The 20,131-nt window shown below is 39.1% G+C and overlaps 1 protein-coding gene across 1 annotated transcript in view; it reads left to right on the top strand.

Moving 5' to 3' along the window:
• Positions 1–201: 201 nt before the first annotated feature.
• NR1H4 (nuclear receptor subfamily 1 group H member 4) overlaps positions 202–20,131 on the top strand; it is an 85,497-nt gene continuing 65,567 nt past the window's right edge. The window contains exon 1 of the mRNA XM_037513795.2: positions 202–211. The gene's annotated coding sequence lies outside the window, so the exon portion shown is untranslated. The remainder of the gene's footprint in view (positions 212–20,131) is intronic.

The following is a 20,131-nucleotide window of genomic DNA, read 5'->3' as shown; positions in this document are numbered from 1 at the left end:
CACCAACCCTTTGGCAGATTCTTTCATTCTCTACCCTCACTCACTATGGCAGGGTAGTTCTGGGCCCAGCAGTAGGCATTTCTGAAACTAAGAGCCACATCTCTAAATAATGAACATTTTCCTAACTTTACAGCTTCTCCAACTGCTAACTGAGGCTGTCACTTAGGATGATGACAATAACAGTCCTGGGACAACCTCTGGAGAGCTTCAGGTGGGCAGGCATGGAAAAGCAGAGAACAGGTAGGTCTCTGGCTCTGAGGGAAACTTAGGCTTGAATAGTGACTCCTTGTCTGTGATGTGGACTCTGACTTTGCAGGATGCAGTAAGTGTGGCTATATTACACACATATAATATGGTTAGATTTGCTTGTCAATGTTTTTATTTCAGCTAATACTAGTTGACTATTAATTTTTGGCACATGACACATTATCATGATTCTAAGAGTCAAACCTAGCCAAAAGGTAGATTCAGAAACCCTCTTCCTCCCTACTACATATCCTTTCATATCCCTACTACATATCCTCCCATCCTTTCTACCTCTTTCCCATCCACTCCTTATAGGTAATGATCACATTAGTTTCTGACTTACCCTTCCTACAGTTCTTTTGCATAATGAACAGAATCATGTATACATTTTATTTATCCCTCTTTCTTACAGGAAGGATACCATATGACAAAGGCTTTTTGTAATTTGCTTTTTTTTTTCTGTTTACAATATACCCTGGGGGTTACTCCCACTCAGATCATAAACATATTCCTCATTTTTTTTTTTTATAACAGCATAACACTCTGTTGTATAGATGCAGTCTCCTATTTGGACATTCAGGTTGTTTACTATTTTGCAGTTGTCAACAATGATGCAAAGAATCATCTATATATATTTGAATATAATTAAATATATATTCATATGGTTATTCATTATACCAGTACATAAATATCTATGTTTATTGAAGATTTCATGAAATGAGGTTGCTGAATCAGAACAAGAATATACGTAGCTGTGTAACAGATTGCCAAATTTCCTTCTAGAAGAGGGTTATCAGTTTATATTCCCACCAGCATGTATGAATGTGCCTGTTTCCCAGAGTCTTGTAAACAGAAAGTGTGGTTACAATTTCTAATTTTTGTCAGTCTGCCTGGCTGAACAGTGATACTTCCCCAAACTCTGACTTCTATCTCCTCAACTCAGCAGTAGTCCCAGGAGTTCTGCTGGTAGTTTTACTGCACTGTGGCCTGCAAACTACCTCCTGACAGTAAGCAAGGGCAACTGTAACACTCACCTCATTTGTTTCACTTTTACATAATCCCAGCTTTATTATCACATCTCTAAAATCCATCATTTAATATATTTTGTCCATTTTTCTAGTTGTCTAAGGCAAGAACATAGATTTAGTCTCTGTTACTCCCTTGGTTTAGAAGTGGAAACTGCTCCTATATTTATCTGATAAAACTTCCAAACAGAGAAAGGAAAAAAATCAAAGATTACCAAAGCAATAGAAAAAAATTCTAGAAATGAATAGACACATGGCCTTATATTGGAAGAATTTAGGGAATCACAAGCAAAGTGAAAGCAACAAAATCCAGGTCAAAATTCTTTACTCTAGAGGAATAAAGAAAAAAATTAGAGAACTTCTTCAGAGGGAGAAAAAAGAAAGCAGAAAGGAAAGCTTTCTCTACAAAACAAAGAGAAGCTGAGTAGTAACAGATGTCTCATTGGCAGAACACGGTAAGATGGTGGACCACATTTTCAAAGGTCTGGAAGAATTAAATTTTGAACATAAAACTTGATAACCAGACAAATTAGAATATGAATGATAGTAAAATTTTAAGAAAACTTTAATAGAATACTTTACATTGCTTAATAGGAACAACCTTCAAAATAGAGTTGAAATGGAGGTTTTCTTGGAAAACATAGACTGCCAAAATCAACTCAAGAAGATATAGAAAAATTGAAGAGACTGATATTCAGAAAAGATATTGAAAATTAATTTTAATACATACCTGTTAAAAGGCACCAGGCCCAAAAGTATCTACAAGAGAGTATTTTTTCAGATTGATTTATTTATGCACACAAGAACAGGGGTGTAGGCCAGAGGTATGGTGGGTGAGAGGATTCACCAGAGACAGGGTGGTGAGCAGAACAGGTGGATCTACTGAAATACACTGCTGAGGGGAACAGTGGGCAAGACAGGAGATGTCTGCTGAGCCATGTGGGTTAGCTCCCTGGCCAGGGATTGAACTCAGGCCATAGCACTGATAGTGCTGAGACTTAACCACTAGGCCACCAGGGAGGCCCTACAGGAGAGTTTTACTGACCTTCAAGGAACAGATGCAAAAACACAGAAAGCTTCCTAACTCACTCAAACAGACCCTGATTACCACAGCCAGACAAGGACAGTGTCCAATAAAGGCCCAGTCAGGAGACAGATACTTTGCCAGTTATTGAAAAAGTGATTAAATAATAGAAAGAATTGATAATTAGATGTAAAGTTGTTACCCATGTAATAAAGAAATTCTAAGGTATCACAGATATAGCAGCTATACAAAGTGGCTTCTATTGCAAGACCTGAAGGAATGAAAGGAAGAAGTTGAATTGAATAAAAATAGATGTTTTGGGGTAAGTTTCCCTGAACTGGAACAGGTCTCTGGAGCGAGGCTGCTGTCCAGCCTGTACTGTTGTTTCTGAAAGGGTCGGGAGAGGGTAATGGAGCATGTTGAAGCTGCTTTTGCAAGCCTTGGTGAAGCCACAACCTGGATTCTGCTGTTGCTATGGGAGGCCCTGCTGCTGTCCAGTGAAGAAGCGTTGCCGAGATACTCACACAGGAAAGGGAAGCAGATGGGAAGATGAGCACAAGCTGTCAGGAAGGAGCAAATCCCTTCTTCCTCTTCTGGCCTTGCAGTCTCCATTGTTAGTCAGAACCTAATAAGAAGTCAGTTGGCAAAGAAGAAATGTGGTTTGCAGGACTCCGACCCCAGGATCACAAATCAAAGCTTGGAAAATGGGCTTGGTGTTGAGAGACAAAAGAATATGTATGCCCTCCTGGCCCCCCACTTATGAGTGGATAAAAGACATCTTAAACATCAGCCTACTAAATTCAGCAATGAAGAAATAATTATCACAGCAAAGTAGGGTTTACCCCAGGAATACAAGGAAGCTTCAGTATTCAGAAAGCTGCTTATGAACAGAAGGAAGTATATAGACCCTGGAAAAGCATTTCATGAAATTCAATGCTTGTCCATGAGAAAGTCTCTTAGCAAAACTAGAGTTAGGAAAAAATCATTACATGTGATGGTGAACCATCAGCAAAATCCCTGCTAGTGTCAGGAAACAAGATGAAGACTATTCACTGCTGTAGCTCAACATTCTACTGGAGGGCTGAAAATATAATTTACTGAGAAAAAGAAGGAAGTAAAAATATTTGAGTAGAAAAGACAGAATTGTCATTTTTGGCAAAGTCTGTGCTGTTTTTAAAAGTCAGAAAAGGGAAAAACTAGTAAGACTACTATGGAAATTAATATGATTACATATATGATCACACAAGAAGCTAGAAACCATAGCTTTCCTACATACCAGTGATGACCAAGTAGAAAATTTAAAGCTTCTGCTTATCTTAGCAGTAGAAATAGTAATAAAACCTATAAAAATATGAATAAAACTAACAAGAAATATACAGGAAGCTCTTTTAAAAAATACAAAGGATGTTATAAATAAACACAACTGCATTGGAAAGCTGAATTTCATAAAAATATCAAGTCAATTTAAGCCCCAGAACAACTGTGACTGGATTTTTAAAAGGAAATCTAATAAGTTAACTCTTAGTTTATCTAATTAAAAAATTGGTATAAATAAAAAATATTTTAAAAAAGGCTAAAAAGAATTTTTTTTGCCTCACCAGAGAGCAACATATACTATAAAGCAATGCTAATTAAAATAAATTAAAATAATATAATACTTTTAAATTTTTAAAAAATAATATAGTACTTTGTGAGGAAATAGCTACTTTGATCAATGAAACAGAAGACAAGGTTTAGAAACAAAGTCACATTTATGGAATTTACTCTATGGTTAAACTGTCTTGCCAAAACATATTGAAAAATATAATTATTGGATATTGTTTTGGAAAAACAAAAGGTTATGATCTAACACTAAGTCTAAATTAATTGCATATATTAATTAAGAAAATATTAGGGGAAAAAAGGACAATTAAATGTTGAAAATGAAACACTTTCCTAAGCAGAACATAAAGTTGCCATAAAGAGAAAAAATGGACAGACTTGTCCACATGAGAGAAATCTTATCCAAAGAAAGACATTCTATACAAATTGAAGAAACGAATGGCTGCTTGGGTGGATATTTTCATAACGTCAATAGCCATTTAGCATCAACAATCTTTTCCAACATGAAAGACCATCTATAATATTTTCACTCGGTTTTTAGTTATCAAAATGTACTATAAATTAGGCACTGTGTTAGCTCTTTGCAGACATAATTGAGTCCTCAGACCAACCCAGTAGAGATGATATTATATCTTTCCCCATATGGCAGGGAGAAAACGGAGTTTCAGAAAGTGTAAGCAGCTCGTTTAATTTCTCACAGTTTCTGAGTGCAGAGCTCAACATTAAATAGCAACTCTATCTCACTTCAGAGCAATTTCCCATGCTCTGTTCTCTTCCTTATGCTCAATTAGTTTACCTTGGACATTTCTAAAATTGCACTGTTATCGCACACAAAGTATGTCCTGACCTCATTTTTTTGCTATGGCCCAGCAGAGTATGGTCCCCTAAAACCACCAGTAGCCCAATGAAAGAATGAATGCATTATATGGATAGTGTAATGTCAATGAATCTACAAATATTTATTCTAAATGAAGGGAGAGGGATAAACTTATCACATCCACTCACAATTAAAAACTTGGCAAAAACAGTAGCTCGTAGAGAAATCTGAATTTGGCCAGTTCACTAATTTGTTGTGTGGTGTTGTCAGAATTATTCATCAGCTTAGCTTCATGATGACAAGCAATTATTTTTTCAGGGCCAAGTGAATTTCATGACCCAAACCCATAGGAAATTCTTAAGCAAGGAGTTTGAAGATGTTCTCTGTATCTATCAATAAATGACATCAAATTAATTCTTGATTGGGATAATGGGATAGAAAAAAATAAAGGACCCAGAATTTTAAAAATCCTTAACTTAAATAAAAACCTATGGCTCCTGTTTCCCACCTTATCTTTGGCCAAATAGTTGAATTAGATTTGTAATTGAAGACAGTAAATGAACAGTTTTGAGTTACATTTAAACAATCTATGAATTTTAGTTACTAATGCATAACATACGCCTTAAAATCAAAGCAAACTCTCTTAGTGTAGGATCCTTAGAAAAGAGAGCATGAAGCAGGGCTTCCCTAGTGGCCCAGAGGTTAAAATCTTAGTGTTATCAAGCTTTTGCCAAACACTGTGGCATGTGTTTGATCCCCAGCCAGGGAGGTGACCCACATAGCGCAGCAGACCTCTCCTGTCTTGCCTGCTGCTCCCCTCAGCAGTGTATTTCAGTAGATCCACCTGTCCTGCTCCCCACTCTGTCTCTGGTGAATCCTCTCACCCCCACACCTCTGGCCTGCACCCCAGTTGTTGTATGCATAAATAAATACAGCAAATCTTAAAAAAGAGAGTATGAAGCAAAACTTATATGCCAATGCTTATTGGAGAAGAAGGTGCAACCCTGAGGATGCAAGAAGGATGGGGAAAGGGAATAAGGCAGAGAAGAAGGGAAAGCAACTCAAGTTGGGTATTGCCAAGCTCAGGCACACCTACTCAAGAAAGCCTTACTAGTTAAAGAGGACATCTCCTGTCCTCTTTATGGCAACTTGTTGGCATCTTCTGGCTCATAGGTGAAAGCATTGAGAGCATCGAGTTTTCCTGGCTTGGCATCTGTGTTACTCAGTCCTCTTGGGCAACCATTGACTGGGGAAACAGACTCTGTGAGGGTCAGTCAGGGTTCGCCTCCCCGCTAGACGTGTTTCAGTTCCCAGGCAGCTGTTGCAGAAGAGTCCATGCCTAAATCCAGGCCTCATCCCAAGGGGGTCTGAGAAAATTGGAGATGTTAGGATATGAGGTGATGGTGGCAGCAGCTGGAATGTGAGCCATCTTTGGGAGTGCTCCAGCCTGGGAAGAAAGGCAAGTGGCCAAGGCAGGGATGTCTGTGAGGGGAGCAAACCTGGGGTGGTGCATCACTGAGCTCCAGACATAAACTAAGGATCATTTGCTGCATGAGAAAGTGATGGAAAAAAATACTCTTAAAATTACATTTAGGTGACAAAAAAGGAAGAAAAAATACATATGAAAGTATCCTTTCAGCTACCTCTGATATCTTTATGGATACTTTTGGATGTCATTTCTGCTTTTTCAAAATGTGATCACTTTTTTTTCTTTCAACAAACCGTCAAATGTCATAAAAGTTATAATTTGGTTTTCCCAGAATGAAAACATTTAAATTTGTATTTACTTCTCTGTGGATTAAAGATGCATATTTGAAAAGCAAAACTTTATAAAATTACTTAAACAAAATATTGAAAAATATTTTTATGACTTCAAGTAGGAAAGGATTTAATTAGGAGACAAAGGAATTAATATTCAAGTGTTTAAGTTCTATACAGAAGGCTTTATTTTCTTGAAATGAGATTAAATATGACAAAAACTTAAGGTTTCTTGAATTTAATCGGTTAATGATTTCTTAGGTTTTTTTTTAAGCAAAGCTTTTCTATTTGTATGCTTGAAAATGTCATACTAAAAACATTTGAAAGGAGAAAAAATCTGAAGGAAATAAAAAATTATAACTTGATAAAATTTGAATAGAAAATTTTAAAATACAAAGTTAAAGTTAAATTCAGAAGCATGGTTTAAAAAATCCCATTGCATAGAAGATGTGATAAAGAAAATCTTTATTTATGACCTTAAATAATAAAAATCTGCCCATCTCTATTTTGATAAGAGTCTGTAGAATGATTCTCCATGAAAAAGGAAACTCAAAAAGCAATAGAAAGGCGATCAAGGGGACTTACTCTAATGGATAATCTGATTAGAATGCCTGTCACAGTATTTATTGATGCTGCTGCTGTTTGCCAATACCTGTGTAAAGAAGTAGAATAGCAGGATAAAATTTGAATGGCTGTCACAAGGAGCCAAAATAAAAATAGCATAAACAAGGGAAAAGCCTGTTTTTCTCTCACATAATAATGTGAGCATAAATAGGACTGAAACAGCAGCTCCGTTGTGGCACGGTTCGCACTCTTTCTAATTTGTTGCTCTGTCATTCGGTGCATACAGCCTCTTCTGGGCCAAGGTGCTTCTTCCAGCATCCTTGTCCCTGTGCACCTTCCATGCAAAAGGAAGGAGGGACAGAGAAAGAGGACAGCATGTTCTTTCCTTGTACAGTCGTGATTAGTGAATTGTTCATATCAGTTGTGCTCATATCCCAGGGCTACACCTGCCAGCAAGGAGGCAAAAGATTGTCTTTATTCTGGTGTTCTGCTAAAACTCATGAGTTCTAATTCTAAGTACATAAAAGGAGAATGGATACTGGGAACCAATTAGGAATCTCTGCACAAAGGGGAAAAAATCATTCTTGAATGCTGGTACGAGATGCTTCCTAGAGAGGCAAGTGTCTTGTTTAGAGAAATAGCCTTCAGTCATTTGGGTATGAGAATCTAAGCAGCAGGGTGAAGACTTGAAAGAGAAGGTAAAATAAGGGAGTTTGGCTGTTTCTCTGCTGTGGTCAATGAAGACACTTCCCATAAAGAGGAGGGAGGGAGGGTCACCAAGTTATTTGATGGATGTCTGGACTTTCCCAACCTTTGTCAAGTCTGCTACAGGAGGAAAGGTTGTGTGGGGCTGGGTCTTGCGCCTGGGTGTGTGTGAATCTGGGAAGGCATTTGATGTGTGAGCCAAAATCATGCAGGATTGAGACATCACTTGAGAAAGTGCACATCCCACTAGTGGAATACTGAGAATCACCCTCAGTTTTCCACTGGCTTGTTGCCCTTTACCCCAATTTTGGAAAAGTGATTTCCCAAGAGTCTCCTGGGTGTTCACAGTGAACACCCCCCTGGTGGACCTCTTACAATCTTCTAAATATGCCAGGGTTCTAGAAAGAACACAAAGCAGGCTCCAGATGCAGAGATTGTTACACTCTGACTGATCCTGGGTGACTTCATTCACCCCTTTCTCCCCAAACTTCCCTTCCACTGAGAAAATGCAACATCCAAAGTCCACGCTAGAACACTGTGAACTTAAAATTCGTTTGAGAATGCTGGTGAATACAGTCACAAAAAAGCTCCGGCTCTTCAATGCTAGGTCTGGCTTTGAAATGTATCTAAGAACTGACTCTGGGGTTTTAAAAAAATTAATATTTTCAGCTTATCTTAAAAGTTGGTTTAAATGTTTAAAAATTGTTTTTATCTTAAGTTGACTAAACCAAATGAAATGCATTCATTCATTCACTTATTCATTCTCCCTGACAGGTGCTATGAAAGAGAATAGAGTACACTAGATAGGGCCGTTGACCTCATGTAGCTTTCCTCTAATTGATTGGTTCACTCCTTGATAATTTATTTTTTAAATTTTTTTAGAGAAAGAAAAAGTTTATTGAGGAGAAAAGGAACAGGAATAAAGTTGATAGAGTAATTTATTGAGCACCTACTGGATGCCTACCACTTGGCTAGGAATAGGGGATGATGTGGAATGAGATATATTGCCAGCCTTCCAGGAGTTTACTGTGAGTGAGGCTGATGTAGAAGTTAACAATGATAAGACAGTGTCATGCAGCTAATGAAGAGGAAAGATTAATGTGCTATGCTTGTTAGTAAATGCAAAACCTTTAAAGTCAGAGTCATTTGTGGGGTCTTTAAGATGAAAAAAACTGCAGACTGAGAAAGCCCTCCCAGTTTTCAAAGCATCTGTGATTTCTCTGGTATTGTTTACAGAACAGAGCCTGAGAAAATCTTTCCTGCTAACAAGCCAGAATTTAGTTTATAATTAGACAAGAGGGCTCAAAAACCAGGGAGGATGGAACAGTGCCGAGAATCTTGGAGAGGACCAAAGGGAAACAGTTTAATATTAATTTAAATGTTGAGGTTTTAAAAATGTCCATTTATTTTCCATGGCAACTGAACACAACTGACCTCAGAGACTGGGTATTAATGGGTGGAATTGTTTGTTATATATTTACCTGCTTTAATCACAAGCAGAGCCTATTAAATACTTAGCTATGCGCTGGACAATGCTTGATGCGTTCTATACTTTATCTTATATAACCCTTATAAACATCTTATGTGGGAATTCTTAACCCCATTTCACAGATGGGAAAACTGAGACTCCAAAAGTGTAGTTTGTTTGGTTATTCTGCAGTTGGAACAGAACTGAGGTTTGAATCTATGAGACTTCAAGCCGCATGCTCTTAGTTCCTATGCTATAGTTGTCTCAGATACCAGCATTTTAAAAATAAACCTCTTTATTTGTCTATTTATTGTTTACATGTTATACTCCTCTCCTCATTGCTTCCCCAAACACATATGAAAATAATTATAATAAACATAGCAGAAAAGCAGTTACAATAAAAATGTGAAAATCAAAAGCCCTTTGAATCCCAGACAAGATAATCACACTAAAGTAATCATTTTCCATGAAAGTTTGTTGAGTGGACAAATGACTGAATTAAACTAAAATCAGATATTTTAAAGTTAGAAGTTCCTGGAAGCTAGAACAGAAAGAGAAATATGTTAGTGTCTATTCATATATCTAATGTAAGAATTCATATAAGCCTCACATAATGTTTTTGTTAGACTTTAATCAGAGGTAACATCAATGATATCTTCGGCTGTGTTATTTAGAAGAAACAAAAGTGATCATTTATAAAAGTTACTTGTTTTCTAGTGGTCTTTAAAAAAGTGATGATAAATCTAAATAAAGCATTTCTATGCATACTAGGTAGATCTTTTTCTGTCATGCTAATATGATGATTCTGACTTGCAGGTTGGAGAAAAAACCCTGTATTGAAAGTCTGATTGGACAGCTCTGGCTCAGAACCCACTACTTGGACTTCCTAGTCTTTGACTTTAGGCAAGTACTTCAGCTTCTTCAGTTATAAAGAGAGAATACGATCTACTTTGGAAAGTTTTTGTTTGCCTTAGAGTGATAATGAGTAAAATGGCAGGTCAAAACATAACAAGTACAATGGTTACTATCTACTTTTCTTTGATTCATCTATTAGCAACCATGCAGGATTAGAGTAAGAATTGCCACAATATTTTTAGTTTCTTTTTTACTTTTTTTTTTTTTTTAAAGATTTATCTATTCATTTATACAAGCACTGGGTACAGTCAGAAGTGCAGGAGGGTGAGAGAATTCACCAGAGCCAGAGTGGGGAGCAGAGCAGGCAGACTGACGAAATACACTGCTGACGGGCGCAGCAGGAGAGGTCTGTCGCGCCATGTGGCACCCTCCGTGGCGGCCGGGGATCGAACCGGCACTGCAGAAGCTGCAGGCAGCTTCGCAGCCCAGCGCTCAACTACTGTGCCACCAGGGGAGGCCCTGCTTTTTACTTTTATATACTTTTTCATGTTGTTTTATATGAACTAGGTTTGGAGTTTAATTAAATAATATGCTTCACAAAAATAGAAATCTTGTCTGCGTTGTATTCCCAGCCCTTTGGGCTGATCGGAGGCCCAATAAATATGTTGAATGAATGAATGAATTAGTGGAGATCGATTATGTCCATAATCACATTCATTCTCATCACACTATGCATCAAGAATTCTAATTCAGAAATTCTAATTCACTGCATCTGAGAAAATAATGTAATATTATACTGTAATATAATCTTTTAATATAGCATTTTATGTGAGGGTGAGTTTTTCTATTTTTGAAGAAATTCATTCCTCTCTACCATCTCCCTGATCTGGTTTGTATATTCAAATGCTTTTTTTTTTACTGCTATTGCTAAAGATAAGTTAGATTTTTGTAATCTCCTTCTAGATCTTATTTCCTTTTATATCTCTGGCAGGAGATGAACTCCAGATATGATTATAATATTCGATTTTATTTTTTATTTATTTTTTAAAAAGATTCATTCATTCAATCATTCATTTATTTATTTATACATACATACAAGCACTGGGTACAGTCAGAAGCGCGGGAGGGTGAGAGAATTCACCAGAGCCAGAGTGGGGAGCAGAGCAGGCAGAAGGACCGAAGTGCACTGCTGAGGGGAGCAGCGGGCGGCAGGAGAGGTCTGCGGGCCATGTGGGACCCTCCTCTGGTGGCTGGGGAGCAGCCGGGGATCGAACCTGCGCTGCAGAGGCTGCAGGCAGCTTTGCAACCCAGCGCTCAACTGCTGCGCCACCAGGGAGGCCCATAATATTCGATTTTAGATGTGCACTTATTATCAGCAAAATTCAAGTCCAAATCAAATGAGATACCACCTTCCCTCTATGGGATTGGCCCATATTAAAAAAAAATGAAAGCAAAAATCGGAAACAGCAAGAGATAGTGAGGATGTAGGAAAAAAAGAATCCTCCCACTGTCGGGGAATGGAGACTGATCCACTCTCTGTGGAGAGCAGTGTGGAAGTTCCTCAAACTATTAAAAATAGATCTACCATATGACCCAGGAATTCTACTCCTAGGTATCTACATGAAGAATACAGAATCATGAATTTAAAGCAACATATGCATTTCTGTGTTCACTGCAGTACTACTTAAAATAGTCAAGTTATGGAAACAACCTAAATGGCCATCGACAGATGGGTGGATTAAGATGTGGTCTAGACACAAAATGGATCACTACTTAACTATCAAACAAGGTGAACTCTCACCGTTTGCAACATCATGGGTAGAACTTCAGGGAATTATACTAAGAGAAGTCAGAGGAGAAAGGCAAAAACCAAATGATTTCACTCATATGTGGAATATAGAAAAAACAGACAAAAGTGAACACAACGTAACTGACAATATAAACCCTTAATATATGACTGTGGAATTGAGGCTACTAGACGGAGAGGGAGGATGAGGGTTTGAGCAAGAAAGGGAGAGGATACAAGTCTCTACGTAAAGGAGTATAGGTGCTTGGATGGTGGGGGTGAAGTGATGTCATGTGACTCAGGAAGTGTCACCTTATTCCCCTAGATCATATAATGTTATAAACCCACATTACTTCCATGAAGGAAAAAGAGTTTAGATGTGGTTGCTGTAAATACATTTGGCTCATTTTACCACATAGATACTAAGTAGCTTTGCTTTTCAATCAGCGCACTCAGCAGTCAAGCCCAGGGAACCCCACATTTGCAGATAAATGGTTTAGTATTTTGCTAAAGAGCCATGCATTAAACTCTCCATTAATGCAGAAGCCCACAATTAGTGTATTCGACCATTGGCTATGGATTCACACAGCAGATAGTATCGAAGTGATTCATACAGACTGATGATTAGAACTGAATTTTTGGATTCATTTAAGAAAAAATGTTAATAAACCAGGTATTTAATACTCATAGATAGGAGATAACAAAATTAGAAAGAATGAAACTTCCAAGAATTTTCTTCAGAAGAAGAAAATGAAAGGAGATGGCATGGACAAAATTAAACCTAGTAATTAAAACCCGATGAGTAATGATCTATTTTTCTTTATCAAATACTGCTGGGTCTTGTTCTGATGATAATCTGATTCTCTGTGATAAGTGCAGTGGCAGGGAGGAACAATGCTCAGAAAATGGGCTTTGTTAAAATAACAAAGCAGTCACTCTTTTCAGCCTCACCCATGATATTTGATCCCAAAATCTGATACAGACATGCTCCCTTCCTTTGCCTAGAGACAGGAATGAGGGGCTGGGTTGACAGCATCTCATGTCAGAAATAATTTATCATTCTGTTGTGAGATGTGTCTCCCCAAAGTATCACCTTGTCTTGTAAACTCCTGATACAACAGATGATGATGAATCTTTGCAAAAGTAAGAGTTTATTTCTGAAGCAAAACCCCAGAAGTTGGTCTAGATTTCAGCTCACTTTCAGCAAATGCCTTAATGCTGATTGTGAGACACCAGCTCATAACCAAGGGGTAGAGTCTGACTGACTCTGCTGGACCAGAGGAGAAAATTGTCTAGTGTGGTAGGCTTTTGAGTTTTCTCAAAAGCCTTGGGCTGTGTGGTCCAAGAAGGAAGATTTCAACTACAACTGCAAAGCTACATTGAAGTGTCAGGCTTAAGAGAGAGCAGGTTTTAAACCTCATGTCAGAAACTCAAGAGTGTGAAAAATCATTCTAGTTTCTGTTTTGCTATATTGGCAAGAAACTAAATCTCCCACACGAGCCAAGTTTCTCCTCTGGTCCAGCAGAGTCAGTCAGACTCTACCCCTTGGTTATGAGCTGGGGCTCTGCCCTGTGTTGTGTCAAGATTTTTTTATAGTCAAAACTTTGGCAACCTTGGGACACCAATCATAGCTGCCCATTGTCCCACCTGCAGGGGCCTTGCAGCTCAGCGGACTCTGTGCTACAAAGATCAGTGTACTTGGAGCTTTGGCAAGGCTTGGCACCCTTGTTCTAGAGCCCAAACTTTCTAGAAACCCCTTAAAGACATTCCCTTGGAAGCCCTCCCCACTATCCAAGACTGAGTAGGGTGTGAATTCTCACTAACTGTCCACTTTCCCCACTTGGGTATATTTTCCCTCTCCAACACTAAGTGCTAGATAATCCCAAAGACAGAATAAACAGTCAATGAGGATTCCAGTAATGTGCAGACTCAGGCGCGCACACACACACACACACACACACAGAAACTTTTAAAAGAATTGATATAAAAATCTTTTTATTGTTCAAAGAAAAAATCTAAATTTTATTGGATTTCTTTTTACTGGTGTTACAGGTCACTGTTCTATTCTGATTTATGTTTGGAAGATGATGGTATTGGTACCATATTCCTCTCCGTCTGGATCTCTAAAATTCTTAGCCTCTTCCAGAAGGTCTTTTTCTATAGTTCTGTTTTCTTCTCAGGGTTGTGCGAGTGTAAGTGTGTGTAAGGAAAGGAAATGAGCAAATTTGTCTACCTGCATAGAGTGGTGACTTTTAAGTTGTTTTTTTTTTATTAAAGTGTATTATTTTTTGTGGAGGTGACATTGGTTTACTAATACTGTATGTGATTCAGGTATAGAGTCACAGCTCTTTAGGGGTACGAATGTATGGGATACAGAAATGAGTAATTCAAACCCAGGTTGATTTCTGCACGATCAAGTCTAATTTAGAGGGAGGCACAGCGATACCCCACCTTCCCTCAGATTTTGTTCCTTCAGTGTTCAGAGACTTGATTTTTTCTTGATGGAAAGATTTTCTCTGCATCTAATTTACATTGCTCATGTTGCAGTCAAAGGCTTTTCCCTCTTTGTCTCTGATGCACAGAGAACAGCTGGTCACCATCCCACTGACAACGACACGTCTCAAGTAGGGGACAGTAATTGTCCTCCGTCAGAAGCAACGATCTCGGCTCCCTGAACCATTTTCTGATGGCCCTATTTTCCCTCAACCCTTCAATTACTTCTTTGTTTCTTGCCTGGTCCTTTGAGGATGGTTGCAGAGCTTCACTCCTGCGACAGTGCTGGATGTGGGCACACGAGCTTCAGGCGCTTCTGGTTATGTTCTTGCATTTCTCTGAAATGGATTCTTCTGTGCTGACTTCTAATCTGCCTTCAGCCTCGAGGTGCCCCTCAGTCCCTCCTGGGCTTCTCTGCACCCAGACCTCAGAGTCCCGTGCATCAGCTTCTAAACAGTGGAGGGCACGTATGGCTCCCTTTGCTTCGCTTGGTGTGAAATTTGTCCTGGTGGCCTTCCCTCTGCTCCTCCCACTGGACGCCCTCCCCCCACTATCCAAATAGCCCTCACAATTGTCTTCTCCAACTTTAAGGCTCTGCTCAAAGTTCAGCTTTCATGCTCATGGAGAGCCTAGACTCAAACAGCTGGCCAAGTGTGTATTGTTTCTGTCTTTCCTTAGCTCTCTTGACTTTCTGCCTCAAAATCTTCATGCATATATCATATAATTCATTTAAAAATTAATTTGCTATTGAATGTTTTATTTTTCAAAGATACAGCACTTTATTTTATTGTCTTTTAAAGATTTATTTATTTATGCATACAAGAGCTGGGGTGCAGGCCAGAAGTGGGGGTGGGGTGGGGTGAGAGGATTCACCAGAGACAGAGTGGGGAACAGAACAGGTGGATTGACTGAAATACATTGCTGAGGGGAGCAGCGGGCGGGACAGGAGAGGTCTGCTAGAGACAATGAGAAAAGTAAACAATTATAGCGAAGAATAAAAAGTGCTTTTAGAGGGGTGAGCGTGGATGCTGTGGGGACACAGAGGTAAGATGACACTCGTGGGGGCTGTGTCTAATTAGGAAATTCTGCAGAGGGTGCACAGAGTCTTTGGGTCATGGATGCTTCATAAAGGCTTGTTCTCTGTGTCAAGGGCTGATGTTTTAAGCACCTGGTTGATGCCTCTGTTTCAGACTCACTTGTAAGGAGCCCAGCATTATGATTTTCATTATTTGTAATCTGGCCCATTGTCATAACCTATATGCAGCCCCTAAAGCACAACAGGCCTAGTGTAGTGCTGTCTTATTACCACCGATGTTAAGTTCTGAAAATATACTTTCCTGATGACAAGTGACTTTGTCTTCACAAAGAGTTAACTTACCAGTGAGCCATCAGCTCAATTTGCTAAGCAGGTGGGGGCCTTCCCAAATATAAAATGGGCCACATCCCCACATGTGGTCCTTGTTCTATCTATTCATCTTTTTCATCAACCATGGAGTTTTAAATGCAAGTTGGATGCAATGCAGGACTCAGGTTCAACATTGACCTTCATCTTCCTATTATGTCTTTTATTGAGAACCTGCTGGGAATGTTTCACATCCAATTAACCCATGTGTACAGCGGCACATGGCACTAAATGGGTCATCCTATTTTAAGACTGTTTTTAACAAGAGTTGAATGCAGTTTGGACAATCCACTCCAGCTGGGCCGGAACAATTGAACACAAGCCTTGGGCAGAACAAAAGTTCTAAACAGCTTCCCTTACGTGTTATTCTAATGCACAGCAGACTTTTGAAATGATGTGTATCATAAATCCTCTCAGCAACTTTGTCCACTGATTTTGAGAGTCCATACTTCAGTGCTTAACAGTGTTGAAGGAAATAATTCTACTTTCCCATCAGGAAGACTTCACATTGCCTGAATTAATAGGCTGGCCCAACTAGATAATTCGTGAGATTCAGTGGAAAATAAAACAAGAGGATCTTTGTCGAAGAATGAAGACTTTCCAAAGAACGACAGAGAGCATATTACATCAAACACTGTGTGTGACTCAGCAGCCATATGCTCATGAAGCAGCCCTGTTACTGAATTGCTGGAAACTACCATGGGTCAGCACAGCATAGCTGATCTCGCCACCATACCTCTGGGACTGTGAAGTATAAGGCAGCTTAGGTATCATGTGGTTGAACATCCTCATCTTACAGTGGGGAAAATGAGACCGAGATTGAGTTAAATTCCAACACACAGCTGGGAAGGAGCAGACCCAGACCTTTAACTATAGACAGTGCAAGTAAAATATGCAGAGACGAGAGGTGCAGATTCCTTATCAGGCCCTGAAATTTGTAACTCCCCCCATTATAAAACCATGACATGTTACATATTTTAGTAGCTTCTTTAGTGCAGCTTTGAGAGATCTATTACATTTCCACCAATAACATTTTCTACCAGGGAAGGTAAAAAGGGTGTGTCTCCTTTTTCCTATTTGCCTGACTTTCCTCCCACCAAATTAAACCCAGAATCCAAACTCCTGAGCCCTGATCAGTGATGCTTTGACTAACCAGTACTTTTCAAACGTCTTCTATACTGTCTTCTTATAACTGTGTTATATTGAAATCTAGGTCTCATCAACATGCATGTATAAGTGAAACAGAGCTGCATTAGTTGGTGCTTACCTTTCTATTTAAAAAGTAAATATTTTTTTTAAAGATTGATTTTTATTTATCCAAGAGCTGGGGTACAGGCCAGAGTCGTGGGAGGGTGAGAGGATTCACCAGAGACAGAGCGGGCAGCAGAACAGGCAGATGGACAGAAAATACTGCTGAGGGGAGCAGTAGGTAAGGCAGGAGAGGTCTGCTTCGCCATGTGGGATTCTCCCTATCTGGCTGGGAATAGAACTGGCACTGCAGAGGCTGAAGACAGCTTCACAGCGCTGCGCTCAACCCGCTGCTCCACCAGGGAGGCCCAAAAGTAAATATTTGCTATACTACTTGAAAAAAATATGCTATTTCATTGAAAGCAAACAAATGCTGGTCATGAGCCACTAAATTTTATTTTATTTTTATTTTATTACTGATGAACATTGGTTTACAGCTCGCTTATGACTCAAAGAAGTAGGCTCATACCTCCTCAGGTGTATCAGCATGCCACAACCACCACCAAAGAGCATTTCTTTACTATACACCACTGGGCTCCCTCCCACTTGTTCCCACACCCTCTCTGTACCTCTACTAGCCTCTGTTCTGCAGTCACATTTCTCAGTTTTGTTTTGGTTTAGTTTTGTCAGTTCGTTTGTTTTGTTTCTCCATAGTTCACTTATGAGTGATATCATCTAGTATTTGTCTTTCTCCTTCTGGCTTTTTTCACTTTGCATAATTCCCTCCAGTTCCATCCATGTTGTCACAAGAGGGCAAGAGTTTATCTTTTTTATAGCTGAATAGTATTCCATTATGTATATATACCACATCTTCTTAATCTACTTTTCTGTCATAGAACACTTAGATTGTTTCCATAACTTGGCTATTGCAAATAGGGCTGCAGTGAATATTGGAGGGCATATATCCCTCCAAATTAGTGGTTTTGCATACATTGGATAAATACCAATGAGCAGAATTATGTTCTTCACCTTCTCCAGGGGGTTTTCTCTGCAATGTAGACCTGGTAACTTCAATGAGTCAGTTAAAAATTGCTGATAGCAAAGATGGGTCAGATTCCCATAGGGCCTCTAGCTTCTGGGAGATTGCACATCTGGTGGAATAATCTACTAGTTGCTTTCCTTTGCTGTCTTTTTTTTTTTACCATGCATTTTCATGTGGTATTTCATATAGATTTTCACAGTAACTCTATGAGTTAGGAATTCTTTTCCCATTACTATTTTGGAGAGAGAAGACCCAGAGATTGACTTGCTCAAGGTCAAAGTCAGAACTTGAACTCTGGCTCAGACCCTAATGCCAGGCTTTCACCACTGCCATGGAAGGGAATCTGCCATGGAGCACAAGGTGTTGGCAGTTTTTCTAATTCTGACAGCACAGCTTTTGAAGGTTGCAGTGTCTGACCAGAAAAAAAATTACTCAAGACTGTAGGATAAGGGGCCTCCCTGGTGGCGCAGCGGTTGAGCGCTGGGTTCCGAAGCTGCCCGCAGCCTCTGCAGCGCCGGTTCAATCCCTGGCTGCTCCCCGGCCACCGGAGGAGGGTCCCACATGGCGTGCAGACCTCTCCTGCCGCCCGCTGCTCCCCTCAGCAGTGTACTTCGTCATTCTGCCTGTTCTGCTCCCGGCTCTGGCTCTGGTGAATTCTCTCACCCTCCCGCGCTTCTGACTGTACCCAGTGCATGTATAAATAAATAAATAAATAAATAAATCTTAAAAAAAAAAAAAAAAAGACTGTAGGATAAGGACTCCTGCAGACACTTTGGATAGGCCTACCCGTTAGCATTGGGATAGAGATTCATAGGGCAATCGCATTCAAAGTGTTCCCATTTGCTCCAGGATCTTTTGGGTGAGAGGTGGGATTTTTCAATTAAAAAAGAAAGAATCCTGGGGGAAAAGTCAAACCATTAATAAAAAAATAATTTCTGTAAGTTTTGGTTTTGGTAGAATGATGCCATATTAGGTATGAAGCAGAAAAGCCAGTGTTGATCACTAACAATATGCTAATGATTCCTCCTTCATCTCTATTCAGCAGTCAATCAAAATATTACAGTACTGATAAGCATTTTATGTAATAAATATTTTACTCTCACTTTGCCTGGTTGGTAGTGGAATAAAGTATAAGAGAAAATGTATCAGCTTTGGAGAAAATGAACTTTAAGTTTAAAGTCCAGTTTTGTTACTTTGATGAGTCACTGACACTCTTGGTCTTAGTTTTCACATTTGTAAAGGATAGATAATACATCCTCGCCCCTAACTGCTAGAGACTAAATGGAAGAAACCCTCATTCCCCTGGGGGCATGCCGAGCTGCCATGTCCTGACTCAGGAGAGCCAATTGTTAAAATTTTGGGAATTAAACATAGCCTCTATCAATAATTAAATAATATAAACTTGTAATTAAATAAATTTTAAGAACAAAGGTAACAAGTACTCAAAACTCATAATCTCCAAATTATTTGTCTATATCTGATAATTATTCATATGGTTATTTTCATCTATTATAACTGTATGATAGAAATACTAAGTAGTGTGCAACTTTATCCTCTCCACAGCTCTCGGTTAAGTGACATCATAGTTTGAAATTGGCCATGCTGAGAATATTTACACCATGGAAATGAGCAAAATCTACAAATTGGGACTCAATTAATTGTTGATTGTTTAAGGCAGTTTTTCTCAGCCTCAGCACTGCTACTTATTTAGGACCAGGTAATTCTTTGTAGTGGAGATAAATTTGGCAGTGTCCCTGGCCTTCACCTGGTAGGGACCAGTAACAGTTCTTCTAAGCTATAACAATGACAACTGTCTCCAGATATTTCCAGTTAACTCCCTGGAGGGAGCAGGGAAAGATTGTTCCTTACTGGTCTAAGGAGTTGACAAGGTAAAGCAGACAAAATTGATCATGGATAATTTTGTACAGGCTAATAAGAGGTCTTATATTTTTAAAAGGTTTAATATGAGACACAGCAGCTATGGCCCTCAAAGCCTAAAACATTTACTTTTTTTGCCCCTTTAGAGGAAAAGTTTGTTGACCTCTGGTCTAAGTGATGGAGGAAATGTTAATAATAGAGATTAAACCTAAAAGTATGTTAAGTTTATAGCTGTTAACCTGTGAAGAGCACAAAAAGTATTGAAGAAATGTTCCTCC

Source organism: Talpa occidentalis, unplaced genomic scaffold (assembly GCF_014898055.3).
Source record: "Talpa occidentalis isolate TD23 unplaced genomic scaffold, MPIMG_talOcc4v2.1 talOcc4.16, whole genome shotgun sequence".
NCBI lineage: Eukaryota > Metazoa > Chordata > Mammalia > Eulipotyphla > Talpidae > Talpa > Talpa occidentalis.
This window is presented reverse-complemented; position numbering and strand designations above follow the sequence as displayed.